The 19,427-nt window shown below is 42.0% G+C and overlaps 1 protein-coding gene across 3 annotated transcripts in view; it reads right to left on the minus strand.

Annotated features, from left to right (window-relative positions):
- Positions 1–5,821, minus strand: part of paplna (papilin a, proteoglycan-like sulfated glycoprotein) — a 68,159-nt gene extending 62,338 nt beyond the window's left edge. For 2 of the 3 annotated variants that reach the window (XM_041264950.1, XM_041264948.1), the window contains exon 1: positions 5,504–5,609. The gene's annotated coding sequence lies outside the window, so the exon portion shown is untranslated. Of the gene's footprint in view, positions 1–5,503; positions 5,610–5,655 lie in introns of those variants that run through there. The other variant, XM_041264949.1, reaches the window with a different exon arrangement.
- Positions 5,822–19,427: the final 13,606 nt, after the last annotated feature.

Genomic DNA, 19,427 nt, shown 5'->3' on the forward strand with positions numbered 1-19,427 from the left:
ACCCCCCCACACACACACCCATGCTAACCCACACACACGACACACCCATGCTAACCCACACAGACACAGACACTGTGTGTCACGCTAACCTTGCGATCGAAGTAGACTGTTCCTTCACACACGACCCCCCCCACCCCCCCCCCCCCCCCCCCCACACACACACACCCCCCCCCCTCTCCACACACACACACACCCGCCCCACGCTAACACACAGACACACATGCTAACCCACACCTGCACCAACAGCACTGGCATACACACCTACTGTATACAGTACTGCACAAGGGAAACAAACACATGACATTCAAACCATTAGTTATTATCTTGTGGGTAGAAAACCAAGCTAAATGGAAGGATGTGCCTGGGGACAGTGATGCCAGATATGACAAGGATGTATCAGTAACAAGCATTACCCCACAGCGGTAAACATAAAATAAACATCTGTGCAATACACAGATGAACACACTGACAATATACAGCCCCAGATAGTAATAATAACTTGTGCCAAAGAATGTCCATACCAAGTTGCATGACAATTAAATAACCACAGCTGCACAACCTCATCCACAGAAAACATGACTCATCAACTGTGGCAGAGCAAAGCTCTGCCCTTTTTAAATTGGCAAGGATGGGGTTAATTTCCCCTAGATTTCACAGCCACCTGACATAAAAGGAGGCCTCTACTTCCCATTATGAGGAGGGAGCTGAGGAAGCGGTTTGGTTTGGTAAATTTTTCTAAATCCAGTGAAGGCATTGCCCAGCCTGGAAATCTTTATTTTTGTAAGTTTTGCTTTTTGTTTGGTTATTTGTTTTAAACATCATTATTTTTGCCCTTGTGCCTTTTTATTTTGTGCTTATTTATAATAAAAGTATATATTTTTTGAACTGCAGTCTGTCTCTGGGCCTCTATCCACTCGCCAGCCTGCCACATTTGGTGTCAGAAGTGAGATATAGTGCCTCCAGGAAGCTCGGAGCAGTACTGCAGCATTTTTTTTTTAATTATTTTTTTTAATTATTATTTTTTTTTTTTCTAAAAATGGGAAAGAAGAGCAGAAAGCGGCAAAGGCAGCAACCGAAGAAATGTAAGCTGCTGCAGCCACCGCTGGAGGACCCGGCCAGCCTCTTCCCCTGGTGTTCCTGGTGTGGGAAGGAGGACCATCGTTGGTGGTCCTGCCCAGACGTGCCACCGGCAAACTGGTGTGGCTGGTGTGAGGAGGACGGCCACAACTGGGCAGGATGCCCCTACAACCAGGCCCAGGAAGAGGTGCAGTGTTCACCCTGGGCATCAGGGGCCACCCCACTACCTCCAGCACCACCACCTTCACCACCATCCCAGGAGATCTGGGACTGGTTGATGCACCCTGAGGCAGACATTGTCCACGATCTCCCCATAGTTATCAACACGCTGTGGCGTCGAGATGGAGAGAGGTGGGAAGAACACCACCACCCGGCGTCCTTCCCAGAGGTTGCCCTCATGGTGGTTAATTACCTGGCAGTAGACATGGGAGATGCCCCAGTCACTCCAATAAAGAGGGTGGAGATGCCTTCCCGAGAGCGAGAGAGGGGTGAGCCGCTGCCGTCCCCAGAGCCAGAGAGGGGCGAGACGCTGCCACCCCCAGAGCCAGAGAGGGAGAAGGAGCCGCCGTCCCGAGAGCCCGAGACGGAGGAGCCGCCACTCTCAAAGCCCAGAGGGGAGGAGCTATGGCCCAAAGATGCCTGCCTTGCACCGCCCAAGAATGCCTGCCTTGCACCGCCCAAGAATGCCACGCCCCCTCCACTCAGGGATGACGCATTTGGATCGCCTGGGGTTGCCTGCTGCTCCGCATCGCTTGGGACTGCTGGTGTCTCCTTTTTGTTTTATAGGGTTCTTGAGGGTCTGCTGCCGCCGTCGCCGCCTCCGCCACTAGAGGGAGCCGGGCGAGGGAGTAGGTGCAGGGAAGGGGGGAGTTGGCCGATTGCAGCCGGTGTACGTTGTACATGGGGGGAGGTGTGTGGCAGAGCAAAGCTCTGCCCTTTTTAAATTGGCAAGGATGGGGTTAATTTCCCCTACCAGCCTGGGTTTATTATGTTCAGGTGGCTGAGGTTGATTAGATGATTAATTTAACGATCAATCAGCGCCCAGTCACCTGACATAAAAGAGGCCTCTGTTTCCCATTATGAGGAGAGAGCTGAGGACGCAGGTTGGTTTGGTTTGGTAAATTTTTCTAAATCCAGTGAAGGCATTGCACAGCCTGGAAATCTTTATTTTTGTAAGTTTTGCTTTTTGTTTGGTTATTTGTGTTTAAATATCATTATTTTTGCCCTTGTGCCTTTTTATTTTGTGTTTATCTATAATAAAAGTATATATTTTTTGGAACTACAGTCTGTCTCTGGGCCTCTATCCACTCACCAGCCTGCCACATCAACAAAATCACAGTCTGAACAATTCAACAGAAAAGCAAATACCATTTTATCATGCAACAATCATTTCAACAATGAGTTCATTATAGTTTCAAACTTAACACTTACAAAAGGGCTTTCAATTTCAGTTTTTTGAAAATACAGTATAATCGTAAATCCCGAAAAACTACTCACTTCTAAATCTTTTGTGGTCATTTTTGTATTACTTTAGTATAAATACACAAAAGCAAAGTTTGTGAGGAATAATAGCCATTTTCTATACTTTTGAGGCATAAGCAATTAGGAAATAACACTTACTACCCAGGAACAAAAATTGTGTTACATAGTGTAATCACATGTGCATTTTGTTAAATTGTGAAGTGGAAATGATGAAGTGAAAAGGATGCTGGCTGGGAGCCTGCTGGAAAGCAGAGCTGTGGAAGGGAGGGAAGGTGTGCTGTGGATTCTGAATGGGGATAGTGATTTCACAAGTGAAGTTAACCACCTATGTTTACTGCGCGGCTTTGCCTCACTGGAAAGGATAGGTGCAGCCACCCACCGTAATTAAGGACAATTATTATCGCCAGCATTTCAAGATATGTACTTAGCACTGTCATGCATGCTCAATTCCAGACAGACCCTGTCTCCATTACGAGATGGATGTTCAGGTGAGTATGCACTCCAACACCTTATAATAGAGAGAGCAAGGATTCAGAAACACGTTGGATCCTTGCTTGTACCTGTACCTTGATGAGCTCCTTGGATTTATTGGTTAATTCTAGCACCTCAATGAGCTCCTTGGTTCTTATTGGTCAATCTTATCCTTTTAAAAATTTGATGTGACATACATTGGTGAAAGCTTAGTACAGTGCCGTAACATGCGATAAAATCTAAGCAAACGGTAGCAAAGCAAGGCAATTCACACATCGACACATGATACATGATAAAACATGTTAACATATTTGTTTTATCATATACTTCTAGTTACCTCAGTACTCCACAGAGTACATGACCCTAAGCAAAATGTGTCTGAAGATATATGATCCTCCACTCCACAACCATGCTGGACATCACGATACAGGCTTCATTCTCTTAAATTACATCCCAGTTTATTCTAAATGATCATTAAATGCAATGCAGTAGCATGCAGGGGCAAGTGAATCCAGCACACTGATCTCTCTCTCTTCATGTCCCATCAGCATGCCAGGATAAGAAAGTGAATCCAGCACACTGCTCTATCTCTCTTCATGTCCAATCAGCATGCCAGGACAGCAGCGGACAAAACAACAAGACCTGTTTCAAGGGACCTTTCATTCCCACAAAACAGACTCCACAACAAGGCTCTGTCCCGCGCCACCCTGGGGTATGAACAGGTGTAGGTGAACCATGACCAAATACAAATGAGTCTACTGATTCACACACTCCAATCCCTATTCCTGACACCAGAACAGATTCAGAACTCTCCAACTACCCAGTTAAGCAGCGATCCTTCATAGATACATTTCAGACGTTCAAGACAACACCCCCCCCCCCCCCCTTACAAGACAGAATTTGGTAAGTGATATTTTGATTGATTACGGAGCATGATACAGAAGAGTCATCGCTATCGGCCTGATTTGAGAGCCCACCGCCTGGCAGGCTGTATGAGGCGATGAGGAAACTGAAAAAACAAAAGGGGATGGTGTTTGGGGGAGATGGGTGATGTGAATCAATTGCATATGAGGAGGGGTCACGTCTGGTTTATTTATAATCTCCTAATTGGTTAGTAGATGATGTCATCAGTGTGGGGGCAGTCCTTCCTCCCAAACTGATACACTTTTATATAGCCTCTAACAAGCCTCCTGCAATCCACATAGCAGGTCTCCTGATTTATTAGAGTCCATCCATCTACACAAACTCAGCCCCTTAATCTGTTGACTGCAACACTTCCCAACTTTCTGTTTAACCCTTTCAATCTCATGAAACATTCTGCTAGTTAGAGAATTATACCAGGGCTCTTACAAACCAACCACATGCTACCAGCACAATAAAACACAATTTTCACCCAAAAGAAAATCTACATTAGCCTGTAGTCCTTTCTTTAAATGTACTAAAAGTTACAATGTTACATAAAATGTAATGTGTTACCATATCTAATTACCTGTCTGAAAAAGTACCAATTATAGTTACAAGTTACTGAAAATGTAATCAGGTTACAATGTGTTACTCATCACACCTACAACTACCAAAATCAATGTTCAGTGACTGACAGCGCAATGTATGGTAATGTGTTTATCCAACACAAATCTTTCTTTTTTTTTTTTTTTTTTTTTTTTTACTATGATGTTTTATTACCAAATTAACTCCTCCTTCAAATCTGAAACCAGGTGTACCAAAAAAAAACCTAAAACATACATTTTCCTGCCACGCAGCTGTTGAGACAGATGAGTTATAAGTCACAAACATTGTTTTTTTTATAATAAGTTACTTATTGTATAACCACGTGATTCGTCCGGCCTTTATTGTAAGGTATTTCTAGATTGGATACAGTTAATTCCATATAAAGATCTAACTATAATCATATTATATATATTAATATATATATATATATATATATATATATATACCTAAACCAGGTTATGAAATGAATGGACAGTGTAGTGTCAATTCGACATTTAAATACGAATAAGCAAGTGAGACTGATTTGGATTGAAGCTTAATTGTTTAGCTTCCACTGAGCCACTGTTGATAAACAGGAATTCCCAAACTGACAATTGCGCACAATGCAGCCCAGTTCCCTGCACGCTGGACGGACGTCCGTTAACGTTATGAAGAACAGGTTTTGCACCTTTCAACAGCGAAGATAATAGGAATACTTTACAAAATTACTTATTTTATAAAATACACTGCTTTCATTGGGAATAAAAAACAAAAACAAAAACCTACTGCATTAAGGAAAAACACTCCAACAAACGAACTGACCTCACAAAAAAATATGAAGCACGCGTCAGTTTTTACCTCAAGACAAGTTAATAATATTACTGCATGGCTTCTAGTTAGGGTACATTCCAAAGACCTATAATCAGTATTATTATTATTATTAAGTATCGGCGTTTGTTTCCCACGCAATGGAAAGCACACTTACTTCTTACGGCTGGCAAGTTTCTTCTTGCGAGTTCGTCCAGCACCAGCACCTGGAGTATTCTGCTCTAACCACAACACAAACCAAGAGACTCGCTCACGTTTTATGCTAATTGCCACCTCTGAACTTCAGAGCAACACAGGGAATCAGGTTACCTTAACTCTTTCACCATAGGAATGCTCTCTCCCCCTCTCTCTGTGCCTCGCTCTTCCTTTTCTTTTATGGTCAATTACATTTCTGTTTGTTATTTTCTGCAATGGTGACCCTTCGCTTTGAAGTGTGGAGCAGCGCTTGCTAAATTAGGTGCGTCATAAGAAGAAATGCCTGCACTCCCCCGGTCTAACTCTTCGCGTATATTCTTACAATAATAATGCTGTTAACAAAAAATATGTTACCAGGAAACATCATTGGCATCAACATGTCGTTTCTTAATGAGACTGTACGGTTTTAAAGCCCTTTGCTCGCTTGTAATTCGTTTAGAATGTGTATGCTCCCACGTTATCGTGGTATAATGCCAATTACATCAGAACTAGAAACCCCAGTACTGTCTGAAATATCTCATGGAAATGGAGAGTTAGTGAACAATGCAGATTATTATTAGTAATAGTATTAATTAACAGTATTACAATTAGACAATTATTAAAACAAAATCTCTTTCCTGATTATTATTGTTATTATTATGATTAGTTATTACTCAGGATTACCATTAGACAATTATTAAAACATTAAATATCTTTCTTACTACTACTATGACTACTAATTATTATATTTTTTTTAGTTTTTACCAGGGATAGCTCAAGTGAAATGCCCCATTTCATTTTAGTGTTATGTCAGCCTGCTCAACACTATTGAAATGTCCCAGTCAGAATACAGCAGATAGTCCACATTGCCTGAGCTTCAGTCATGTCAGGATCTTGTGGTGTTCTCCTTCCAGGTCATTCTATAAAGGGGGTTGATGTTCAAAGCCCAGTCTGCATAGTGGTTTGTTTTTACTACATGCTTTCCCAGTGTTTAGTGTGTGTGCCAGTCTGTGGACTAGCGCACTGATCAGCAGTAGAGGGGGAGACAGGGCAGGGTCAGTGCTAGGATTCACTGGGCCCTGGTGCAAGAATGTGAAGTACCCCCCCCCCCCCCCCAGAAAAAAGAGTACAAATCATGTGTGATTTTTGGGGAATTCAGCGTCAGTTTATTTAGCTGCACAGATTTATGTTTCATGATTTCAACTCTTAGCTCTTTGGTACAAAAGTCAGGCCAAGTAGCTGGATCCTAAAAATCCCATGAAGGTGACTGACTGGATACCGGGTTTACAATAGGTGACTCAGTACCTTGTGTTTGCTGTTGTTGTACATTTCCAGTCCGATGGCTCTGATTCATGTCTTTCCTCTGGCTCAACTGTAGTTTATTTTTTGTGCAAGGAGGGGGTTGCCAGTTCCGCTGCTGCTCTATACTTCCATCTGCTTATGTCAGTCCACCTTTAAACCATTTTTTTTTTTTTTTTTTTAGCATTTTCTGCTTCTTTTTGGGAAATATCTAGCTGTCTTTTCTGCTCTTTTCGCTCTGAACAACCCGACTTGTGTTTTGATGGCATCAAAAGATTCAATATACCACACGTTATGTACTTATTAACTGTGGAAAAGTTAGCTTACTTCTGAGCGCTTTTTTTTTTTTTTTACCAGGCAAGTCTATTATGGAACATTGGGATGTGGTGTAGGAGTTCGCACAGAGAATTAAAGTTGGCTGATAGGCCTATGTGTTTATTTTTTTCAGAAGTATTTTTGATTATATACCTTGTTAGTAAACTTTTGTTATAATCTTTATAAACAGCAGCTATGAAAGAATTGCAATCTAATATATAGTTTCACGCTGAGTCCCGCCTACACAGCTCTGATTTGATAATGTGTGTTTTGACTGACAGTACAACTTCGCCAAGGCCACGGCAAGTACCAAAAATTGGTATTCGCAAAGATATTATAGAATATCTTTGGTATGGGTGGGCCCGGGCGCAGTCACATCCCTCGCACCCCCCACCCCCCCCCCCCCCCCCCCCCCCCACACCCCGGGGGACGCGGCCCAAGACAGGGTTCTTCCCTCTCGGACGGGCGCACTCCCCCGCGGGTTACGGTCCGGGCGGCCGTAACTTAACATCCCTGCAACCACCAAACAACAACACCCCACCACCCCCCCCACCCCCCGGACGAGGGCAGGTGACAGGGTCTTCCATAGACACTGAAACATTGGCTTGTTCAGTTACAGACAGGGTTGCCAGATCATCCCCAGAAAATGAATGCAAGAAAACCTTTATAATTGCCCCTAATACCTCTAAGAAAAAAAGTTCCTGTTTTTTTTTTTTATAGCAGAGCTCAGGGACCTATTGTAAGTGCTATGAAATTACCAGCATATGCAATTATCAATAACATATACAGTGTAATACATTGAATTGCTTACATGATAATTGCATACAGCTGTGAAGTACATTTGTTTTGAAAATGTATGTTCCTTATTCTAGTTAAATGCATAAACTATGAGGCACACAGGACATGCATTTCACAGGAATCTACTGCATGTGCATTTTCATAGGAAATTTGCTTCACTTTTTTAAGTTAACAGGAATAAGAGATTATCATTGGAATGCATTGTTCTTGTATAATTCTTAAACCTTAAACCCCCAGTAATAGTATATTGACACACCATGTCTACATTGTAAAAAAAAACCAACCTGTAAATGTATTTTTTTTCTTCATTTTTCAGACTGGCACAACATTTCTACACGGCTCTTACAACTAAATTCCCTCTGCAACAAGTATTAGGCCCCCATCTGTGCCTCTCAATCAAATTCTATGCAGCACAGACTCTATGTGGTTCAGTGATTTTATACTGGGCAGTCAAAGCAAATCGAACGTCTGGAGATCCGCCATCTTAATAAAGGAAGGACTTACACATTATGAACACATCTTAGAGAACAAAATGTTTTCAGACAAAAAAAAAAACCTTTTGAAAATCCTCTAAAATTCTAAATGTACCTTTAAAAAAACCTCTGTCCATTCCTTACCTCCAGATTGCCCTGAGCAGAAACACGAAACCTCTAGATCTCAAGGAAATCCTCTGATCTGGCACCCCTGCTCACAGACTCTGTTAATGAGTCACTGACTTGATTAACAATTTCATCCTTTACACTGTTTTGCTCTCTCAGCAAAACTAGGGGGGACATGATTGATGTCTTCAGAATCAAAATGAACCTGAACCAATACTTGGAGGAGAAACCAGGGCCTGAGGACACACCATTGGAAATTAAGTGAAGAGAGGGTTAAGACAGGGAAGGATACATTTCTTCACACAACGAGTGGTGAGGGGATGGAATGGGCTACACTGGGGTAGAGACATTTCTTCACAGAGTGGTGTGGGGATGGAATGGGCTACACTGGAGTAGAGACACTTCTTCACACAGAGAGTGGTGAGGTGATGGAATGGGTTACGTAGTCATGCTGTTGAGGCAGAATCACTGGGATCCTTTAAGACCCAAAAGTTTTGAGATCGACCAACTACTAGGAAGCAGATGAGCGATCTTAAATCTGGTGTTCTTCTGCTTTAAAACTTCTGATGATCTTCTATACTTAAACCCCCTGTTTATACACGGCACATTTTAGGAAGGCTCTATGGCAGCCTGTTTACAGCATGCAGAGCAAGCGGGGATACCGTAGCAGAGATGGAAAGTCACATTGCCACGTGATTTCAATGGCATGCTAATGCTTGTGTGGAATAGGCATTTTTTTCATGTTTTGTGCGACAGATTTTAATGATTATGTCATGATCAGAAGCAGTGCTTTTCAGATGAACAAGAAGCTAAGCATCTGCACAATGTTATTCATTTTTACAACATGAATAATCAACACAATATTTTGGACTGTGTTAAATAACCACTAACAAAATGAAAACAGTCAGCATCATAATCAGAATAATTGTACACCCTCTGATGTTATTATTATTATTATTATTATTATTATTATTATTATTATTATTATTATTATTATTTCTTAGCAGACACCCTTACCCAAAAATACATATCAAGAATTACAGTACAATTATGAGCAAGATACAAAATACAGTGACTTCAGTCCTAATAAGAGCAAATACAAAACATAGTACGATTTGATATCGGGATGTTTGCGAGCAGGAGCGTTGAAAGTTACATCAGAGTTAGATACGAGTGCAAGAGAAATACAAAGTACTGCAGCTTGGGTTAAGTACAGGATTAAATCCTTGCAGATCAGTGCAAGGTAAAGTGGATGTGACAAAGTGCCCGCCCCTGTGTATATTATCTGTTGTGTTGCGTGTGGTTTGTTAAATGTTGGTGTATAGTCATTGGTACACGGGGTATAAACGGGTCTGTAACACGAGTGTTTAAAATGTATATTTGTATTTAGGCACGGGATTGTACATCACTTCACGTACATTTAAAGTAGTTAATATGTGAGCACGAGGTTGCACATAATTAATTCACGTGCTGGGATTCAAGTGAATAATTAATTAGTACTTGAATCCCAGCACAACAGTATTAATAGATGCACGTTTTCACATACTCGCGGTTGGGTGTTCGGTGAGTGTTGAACGGGAGAGAGAGGACCAGCACGATACTTGTTAATTTATCAACTCGCCATGTTTGTCTATTTATTTTGGCATAGAGTGCCGTGTCCCGTGTTTTCGTGTTTGTTAAACATGTTTTATTTTTCAATAAACCGGCGCCAGCAAGCGCCACCATCATTTCAACTCATCTGTTCTGTCTGTGTATTTCATTCCTCTTCCTGGTTCTGACACCGCCCACTTCGGCCGTCTCTGTGACAGTGCAGTAAAGGCAGATATAGATATAACATTACATATTTTTTCCCACCAGCTACAGACAAATTTCAGAAAGTCGGTAGCTGGCATTGACGACAGCCCCTACAGATTTTCAGTAGGCCTCTGCCAGTGTAAAGACAGACCTACAGAACTCAGAACCAATCATAACCAATACAAACACCATCTATAGTACGTGATGTAGTTACTGCTACCATATTAGAAGAAAGGGGACAGTACTTACTATAGCTCTCTCTATACAGAACCAAACTTTATGTAAAAGCAGGGTATTGAAAACTATCCTGATTGTTTAAAGGAGATTCTACTCATGTTTCTGGACAGAAGAGGTGAAATATACCATAAATGAAGATGGATCTTATTGACATGAACTCGGAAATGCAATTTGTTTGAACCCTGTAGCACTTTTTTCTTTACTATGCACCCCTGCCCCTTTTTATTCATGTCACTTGTGGTTCCTGAAAATGGGAGACCAAGTTAATTCCTGTTCTTTTATAATTTCTCTATATGGCTTCTCCCTCCTACTGTCTCTGTAATCAGCCCAGTCATACTTAGGGATGTGTTGCAGACACCTGGATCTTGTAATCGTGATGCGTTCATGGACATCACTTTGGAAAACGGCCTCAGACTCCCTTTTTTGGGCCTTGGAGACTGTGCAGTCAGACTCAGATAGCAGATGATAAGTTAATGGGACAAATTTGAAAGCAATTGCAAAGGCAACGATTCAGAGAGGAATGCAGTATTTTTTTATTGTATGCAACTCGTAACAAAACAATTTCTTTGCACTCATAAACTGTTTCATGCTATTAAATGTGTTGTACCTTGCTTCAAAATAGGGTCCAGTGTGTGTACCTAAAGCTAACAAAATAATTCCAGAAAATCTTATGATATCTATTATCACCATTATCCTAGATCTCATGTTTTCCTATATGAAAGACTCACACATTATTTTAAACGTTGAATTTCTACACAAAAAACTGTACTGTACTGTAGTTCCCAATGAAGGAAGGCATCCTGTGAGTTGATCCTAGAAAAATCCTGGCAGGAAAAACTATTCTGAAAGTTTTTTTTTTTTTTTTTTTTTTAGAAAATTGCTCTAATTTTTTATTTATTTATTTATTTTAAATCTAGTTGTCTCCAATTGATTTTACCCCATTTTTCTCCCAATTTGAAATGACCAATTGTATTTTTAGGCTCAGCTCACCGCTACCACCCCTGAGCTGACTCTGGATCGGCGAAGACGAACACACGCTGTCCTTCGAAGTGCGTGTCGTCAGCCGACCGCTTCTTTTCACTCTGCAGGCCCGTCATGCAGCCAACCCAGAGCTACAGCGTTGGAGGACAACGCAGCTCTGGGCAGCTTACAAGCATGCACCGGCCAGTCTGACAATTACTCTTCTAAGCAAATTTAAAAATATATGTATACTGGTATATACTTTTCCTGGATAAAAAATGACACATTCTAAATGTTTTTGAAAAAGCGCAAACTCTCAGAAACTAGACATATTGGATCACATTGGAGGACCAACCACTGCTTTTCCAGCAACTAACAATGTTAATTTCAAACGACATTACAAAGTTGACCGGAAGCGTAATATGGAAGTATCTGCAAAGACGGAGAATTCGATAAATATTCTTCACTAGTAGCTTCAGATGAATGGAAGTGCATGATAGCTTTTTGTTGGCAACAGACACTGTCACAACTGTAGTAACATGTCGAATAAAAGGTTTGTGGGTCTCAAACAATGCAACCATCTCACAATTTGGCAGAATTGTCAGGCTCTAGTGATGGATTGGCAGAGTACGTTCAGGTCAGAGCTGAGAGGAGAGCTTCAGTCTCTAATCCCACCCAAAACAGAACCTGCAACAGTGAAGCGCTAATACCATAATCAATGTGCTTGTAACAGCCCAGCATCAGTGCAACACTTCCCATTCTCATTGGCCGGCTGTGCTGCCCAGTGAATCCCTGAGATACTAGAATCAAATCCCAGGCTTGAGATTACTCACACAGTATAGTAGCGATGGCCTTTCTTTACAAATTGCATTTTGCTTCAAAATGTCTGTGATTATATTATGCTGATTTCAAACTCGACAACAACATGAAACCAATTAAACATGTCAAATTGAAGAGGCCATTGGCTCCCCAATTATGCAGAAATACAAGTGCATAATCATGAGTTCATCAATAATATGCAATTAGCTTTAAGGGGTATTAGCAGTGCTCAGCACAAATCATGCAGAATAAATGAATGTTTTACACCAGCTCTTATTTGTCTAGACATCCAGCCAATATATTTAGGAGACACTTAGCAGCCCTGTTTAATGGCTGTTTACACTGTGCTCTCTCTGTTCCAATGGGAAATGGGGAACCACTCTTTAGGTCAGAAGAAACATGGGAAGCAAATGCAGAGGAGGAATATGTATTCTGAAATCTATTTAAACCCTGCATGAAGTGCAACTCTCCAAGCCTCAAGCTTGTCTCTTCTCATATCTTACAGCCCACCCAAGAAGCTGCCTCCCAGCCCCTCAGCTCTAACCACTAGACCACACTGCCTCCCAGTCGCTCAGCTCTAATCAATAGACCACACTGCCTCCCAGTCCCTCAGCTCTAACCACTAGACCACACTGCCTCCCAGTCACTAAGCTCTAACCACTAGACCACACTTCCTCCCACTCCCTCAGCTCTAACCACTAGACCACACTGCCTCCCAGCCCCTCAGCTCTAACCACTAGACCACACTGCCTCACAGTCTCTCAGCTCTAACCACTAGACCACACCACCCAGTCTGCCTCCACAGTCCCTCAGCTCTAACCACTAGACCACACTGCCTCCCAGTCCCTCAGCTCTAACCACTAGACCACACTGCCTCACAGTCTCTCAGCTCTAACCACTAGACCACACTGCCTCACAGTCTCTCAGCTCTAACCACTAGACCACACTGCCTCACAGTCTCTCAGCTCTAACCACTAGACCACACTGCCTCACAGTCTGCTCATCTTACTGTATTTAAAACATTTCTTTTTTATCTGTGAGATTAACATCCGATCACTTTGTCACTGTTTCCACACCAGTAGTTGAGCTCTTGTGTACCAGGGTATGCACAGCCAGTGGATGCTCCCACTAGTCATGCATATCAAACTGATACAAGCAAAGTGAAAAATGATCAAGTGAAATAAAAACAAAATTATATCAAACTGATACAAGAAAGGTAAGACAAATAATCACAGATAAAATATGAGCGGTTTCAGTTGGTCTTATCACGACATGTTCTATATTAAATCACACTGTCAGATTTCTATTGGCTGGTTCTCAATAATTTTGAATATGTGTCTACTTTTTTATTTGAAGCTCAGTAGTTAGAATTGCTACCTGTCCTGGTTTTGAGGTTTCCAGGAATTTCAGAATGCAAAACACCCCTGGGTTTTAATGTGATGCAGGGCATGGCACGACACCCTGGAGCATCCAGCTACAGCACACCAGAGACGGGCAGGCAGACATAGAGAACACTCTGGAGCATCTAGCTACAGCACACCAGAGAGATGGGCAGGCAGGCACAGAGAACACCCTGGAGCATCCAGCTACAGCACACCAGAGAGACAGACAGGCAGACACAGAGAACACCCTGGAGCATCCAGCTACAGCACACCAGAGAGACAGACAGGCAGACACAGAGAACACCCTGGAGCATCCAGCTACAGCACACCAGAGACAGGCAGACAGGCAGACACAGAGAACACCCTGGAGCATCCAGCTACAGCACACCAGAGACAGGCAGACAGGCAGGCAGGCAGCAACTACACCATGCCAGTGTGCTGAAGTATTGCTCTGATTAGATACACCCAGATAAATTCTTTCAGTGGGGTTAATTCCATCTGGATCTCCCTGTTTGTGAGACAGTTGTACCTGTGGTGAGCCAGTGAACTGACTTTGTGATCAATTGCCCAATTCAATATTGACCCAACACTTGTGAATTACAAATATCAAAACAAAGGAAACTGTGCAAAAAGTTTGCTTGTCGAAGTTTTATTGAGTTACTCAATAAAAAGTCACACAGCATGCTTTGATAACTGGGACTAAGACAGCAGGTCTACAGGTCAAATTGTTAGAATAATCTATATGTTTTTAAACAATATTCTAATTTTTCAAATGGAATCATGAAATATAACAAAATCATACACAGCAGATTCTAATAAAACCTCATAATGGACATATTATTCAAGGTATACAGAATGAAAGGAAGATCAGAGCAGAGAGAGAGAGAAATAATAAGGAACAGGGAGTCAAAAAAGAAAAGAGCAGAGTTACGCTGGGTACACGGAGAGGGGAAATGCTGTGGGAGTTTGTGCTGGCTGACAGATAATAAGAACAGCTGCCAGGCTGTATCATACTTATTTATGAAGACTACCGGCATGTAGTTTCAATTCTGCTATCATTTTGAAAGGTTCTTAGTGCAGTTACTTTAATAACGATGTGCTTCTTTTTTACTTTTCAATATTTTTGAGTTCAGGATCTGCTCTTCAGTTCTAACGTCCTGTCATCCATACATGTAATCCAGGCTTGATCAGCCAAGGTGTTTTAAAGAAAAAGAGTCATTGAGTCAAGTTACTTTGTATTACTGGCAGCAAACAGCTGTCCCCTAGGTGGCGCTGGTTCTTACTTCCATTTGGCTTGCCTATGTAACACTTGTCTATGACTAGCTACTAGAACTGAAGAGAAACTCCTGAATTCATTGCAAAACATTAAAAAACAGTATTTCAGTGATTGCACTAAGAACCTCTAGAAAGATAGCAAGCATCATAAAAAGGAAAGGGGGGTATTTGAGCATGTCATTTGAAATTTGCTTTGTTTACCATGCCCTTACCTCTTACTGTCAGCAGATCCTTAGCATTTCCTTGTGGTTTGTTTATTTCTGCAGACTTTGTCACTAAACATAAACAGAAAACATGTTGGTTCCCAGTGGGTAACTCCATAAAAATCAATTTGTGAGGAAAGACATAAACAACTCCAGATTCTCATGCGTCCTTGCTTACATCATCCCTCACACAGTCACTCACTCATTGGTGCGAAACTCACTTAGAGCCATCGTGCATCCTCTCTCGAGTTAATAAATGAATGCTGGAAAATTGATTCTGCTCGACATCAAGTCGCCTTCATTTGCATTTCATCAATGAAGCCAATTGAATTCACAGTTTGAATAAAAGCTTTCTGGAACGTGGCAGAGTGGTACTGCTGGTAATCTCTGAAAAATGTATGCATGAAACAAATATATTGGACTTTCTGGGCAGAATGGTTTAATAAACATTTTGCTTTTTACTAGGACTACATCCTTTTACTTCCTGCCACAACAGTCTTCCCTTCCTGTGAAGCAGGACCCCCACAAACAAGTGATGTGGGATCAAGCAGGGGGCTCATGAGCACAGGAAATAAACCTTATCTTTAACAATTTACAGAAAAATTCAAAGGGATTTTGTGTCCTGATGAGAGATAAGAAATGTGAGGTTATTGCACCTTTAAGTAGCCTCCACTGAACTTGTGGGGGTGGTGCAGAACCAGTTTCCAAAGAGAACCAGAAATCCAAGGTTGAAGTTTGAAGACAAATCCTTCATAAAGAGAGAATGTTCTTTAGCTGGTGAAAACAGCCCGGGGGAGGGGGGGGGGCACCTACTCCCCTGGGGATTATCCTAATCAGGATAACCTTTAAAGAACAGTTTGAAAATCCTTTTGGGACCATATTATAATCCCAGTGTATTAGCCTGAAGAAACAGTAGCAGAACCATTAGCAGGTCACAGCATTACCAGCAATGGCAAAACAATGGATTTGGTACAAAATACTACACAGCGTTCTGATTGCTGTGAACCCTCAGTCCCTTTGAGCAACAGTGAAAAGAACAAAGATGTCAAGTTAAGGTAGCTTTTATTCCCTGAACCTGTATTAGAGAAACCAACACTTATGAAGCCCCAGCAGTTCCCAAAGAAATAGTTCATTTAATCTCTTATTTTAGGTTTTTATTTGACTTTGGCATTCCAGTCCATTGAGCTCCTCTTTGTCTGTTCATCTCTGTCCCATCTATTAATAGAAATAAAACAAAGTCCTGGTGACCTTTTCCCTAACACACACACACACACACACACACATTATCCAGCTACATCCTCCCTACTCTCCACTCAAGTGCTCTGGAAGAACCTTGCACCCGAGCACTCAGAGCTGCCGGTTGAGCTTCTGGGCTTGCCTTTCCTTGGCCTCGAAGGCGAACTTGGTGTCCTGAAGTTGGATGATGGTCTCCTTGGCCTCCTTCATATCCTGAGTCAGCTGGCTGTACTTCTGTGCCAGCTCCTTGTTCTCCCGTCGGAGCTCCAGCACCACCTGACTCAGCTCCTCGCTCTGCTTGCTGCAGTGGATCTTCAGCTGCTCCACCTCCAACAGCATGATCTCCATGTTCTTCACCAGCGATTCCAGCTTCTCCTTCGACATCCTGCCTGCCTGTCTTCCTGAGGTCTTAGAATTCAAACTGGTATGGGAAGCTGGAATCAGAGCAGGTGTCCTATTTAACCGTCCCTGGCAGTGAGCAGATCTTATCGGCTGGGCTAATCTCCTTACACTGCTATCTGTGGAGCCGCCCACGTAACCAGCCTATAAACCTGGGACCCTCAGCCTCACAGAGATTGAGTGAATGACAGATTAGCAGCCTGGAAAGGTACATGTCTCTCATTTGTCATTAATCTGTGAGTCAAATTGACTTGACTACGTCCACGGCTAATAATCTGCCAATAATCCCTCACCTATTGCATTGGGGGACCTTATTAACTGCATTCCAAACATACTTGTACATATGCCCAGTAGTTAAAATGAGGGCCTGAAAGAATCTATCCATTCATTACAGTATGTAATGTGCTGCTGATATTTTACAGTGGCTCTCAAAGGTATTCACCCCCTTGGACTTTCCCACATTTTATTGTGTTACAACATGGAATCAAAATGGATTTAATTAGGAGTTTTTGCTACTGATCAACACAAAAAAAAGCCCATAATGTCAAAGTGAAAAATAAAATCTACAAATTGTTCTAAATTAATTACAAATACAAAACAGAAAATAATTGATTGCATAAGTATTCACCCCCTTGGGTCAATATTTGGTAGAGGCGCCTTTGGCAGCATGAGTCTATTTGGATAAGTCTCTACCAGCTTTGCATATCTGGACACTGCAATTTTTGCCCATTCTTCTTTGCAAAATTGCTCAAGCTCCGTCAAGTTGGATAGGGACTTTTGGTGAACAGAAATTTTCAACTCTTTCCACATATTCTCAGTTGGATTGAGGTCCAGGCTTTGACTGGGCCACTCCAGGACATTGACCTTTTTGTTTTTAAGCCACTCCAGTGTGGCTTTGGCTGTATGTTTGGGGTCATTGTCCTGCTGGAAGAAGAATCTTCTCCCAAGTCCCAGGTCTCTTGCAGACTTCAGCAGGTTTTCCTCCAGGATTTCTCTGTACTTGGCTGCATCCATTTTGCCCTCTATCTTCACAAGCTTTCCAGGCCCTGTCGCAGAGAAGTATCCTCATAACGTGATGCTGCCACCACCATGCTTCACGGTAGGGATGGTGTTCTCAGGATGATGTGTGGTGTTAGGCTTGCACCAAACATAGCACTTAGCGTTGAGGCCAAAAAGCTCTATTTTGGTCTCATCAGACCATAGAATCTTCTTCCAATTGATCTCAGAGTCTCCCACATACCTTCTGGCAAACTCTAGCTGAGATTTGATGTGGGTTTTTTCAACAATGGCTTTCTTTTTGCCACTCTCCCATAAAGGCAGTTTTGTGAAGCACCCGGGCTATTGTTGCCGTATGCAGTGTCTCCCATCAGCCGTGGAAGACTGTAACTCCTTTACAGTTTCCATAGGCCTCTTGGTGGCCTCCCTGACTAGTGCCCTCCTTCCCTTGATGCTGAGTTTTTGAGAACGGCCTGTTCTAGACAGATTCACAGTTGTGTCATATTCTCTCCATATCTTAACAATGGACCTTACTGTGCTCCGGGGGATATTCATTGCCTTGGAAATGTTCTTATATCCTACCCTTGATTGGTGCTTTTGAAGAACCTTATTCCGGATTTGCTTTGAATGTTCCTTCGTCTTCATGATGTAGTTTTTGTTAGGAAATGTACTAACCAACTGTGGGACCTCCCAGAGACAGGTGTATTTAACCTGAAATCATGTGAAACACCTTAATTGCACACAGGTGGACTCCATTCAACTAATTAAGTGACTTCTAAAGACAACTGGTTGCACAAGAGCTTATTTAGGTGTGTCATAGCAAAGGGGGTGAATACTTAAGCAATCAATTATTTTTTATATTTGTAATTAATTTAGAACAATTTGTAGATTTTAGTTATGTTGTAACACAATAAAATGTGGAAAAGTCCAAAGGGAGTGAATACTTTTGAGAGCCACTGTATTGCATCAAATCATGATTTAAATAATGTAGATTCATCTTTTTCCATTCTGTATCCATGCAGTCTGTAGCAGTCGTAAAGTCAATTTCCATAATGCATTTTGGAGACCATTGCAGATACATAATAAAGTTAGGACAGCCTAAAACCCACGCTTGATTTTTTGTGCTGAGAGATCAAATTCCCAACGGCTTTTGACCCTTTGATGTTTTTAATTTGAATTGATCCATGTGTTTGGGGTATTAGACGCTTGCCTCTGTACAATACCTGCACGTTGGAGTGATGTGAGGAAATTTAGACCACTCTTCAACCCCAAACTACTCAGGGAAAGCATAACTACTGTTTTGAATCTCCTGAGCTAATCACCGGCTCCCACCCATTACCTGACAGGGCCTGTAATCTGGGCAAGCTGTTGCTATGGAGATAGAAGTGCTACTAATCTGGTCTTCTTGCAGTGCCAGGCCTTGGCTTCAGGGGCTGTCAGGGCTTGCTGATGGACTTATTTAGGATAGACCCTGGCCCCAAATGACTTCAATTAGAGGACTAATAGTGTTTATACTTTGTCTATGCACACTAATATAATAACCTTACTAGTTCTCAGTCTCTTACTGCTCCCTTATAAACGTTTCCCACAGTAAA

The sequence above is a fragment of the Polyodon spathula genome, chromosome 12 (genome assembly GCF_017654505.1).
Source record: "Polyodon spathula isolate WHYD16114869_AA chromosome 12, ASM1765450v1, whole genome shotgun sequence".
NCBI classification, from domain to species: Eukaryota; Metazoa; Chordata; class Actinopteri; order Acipenseriformes; family Polyodontidae; genus Polyodon; species Polyodon spathula.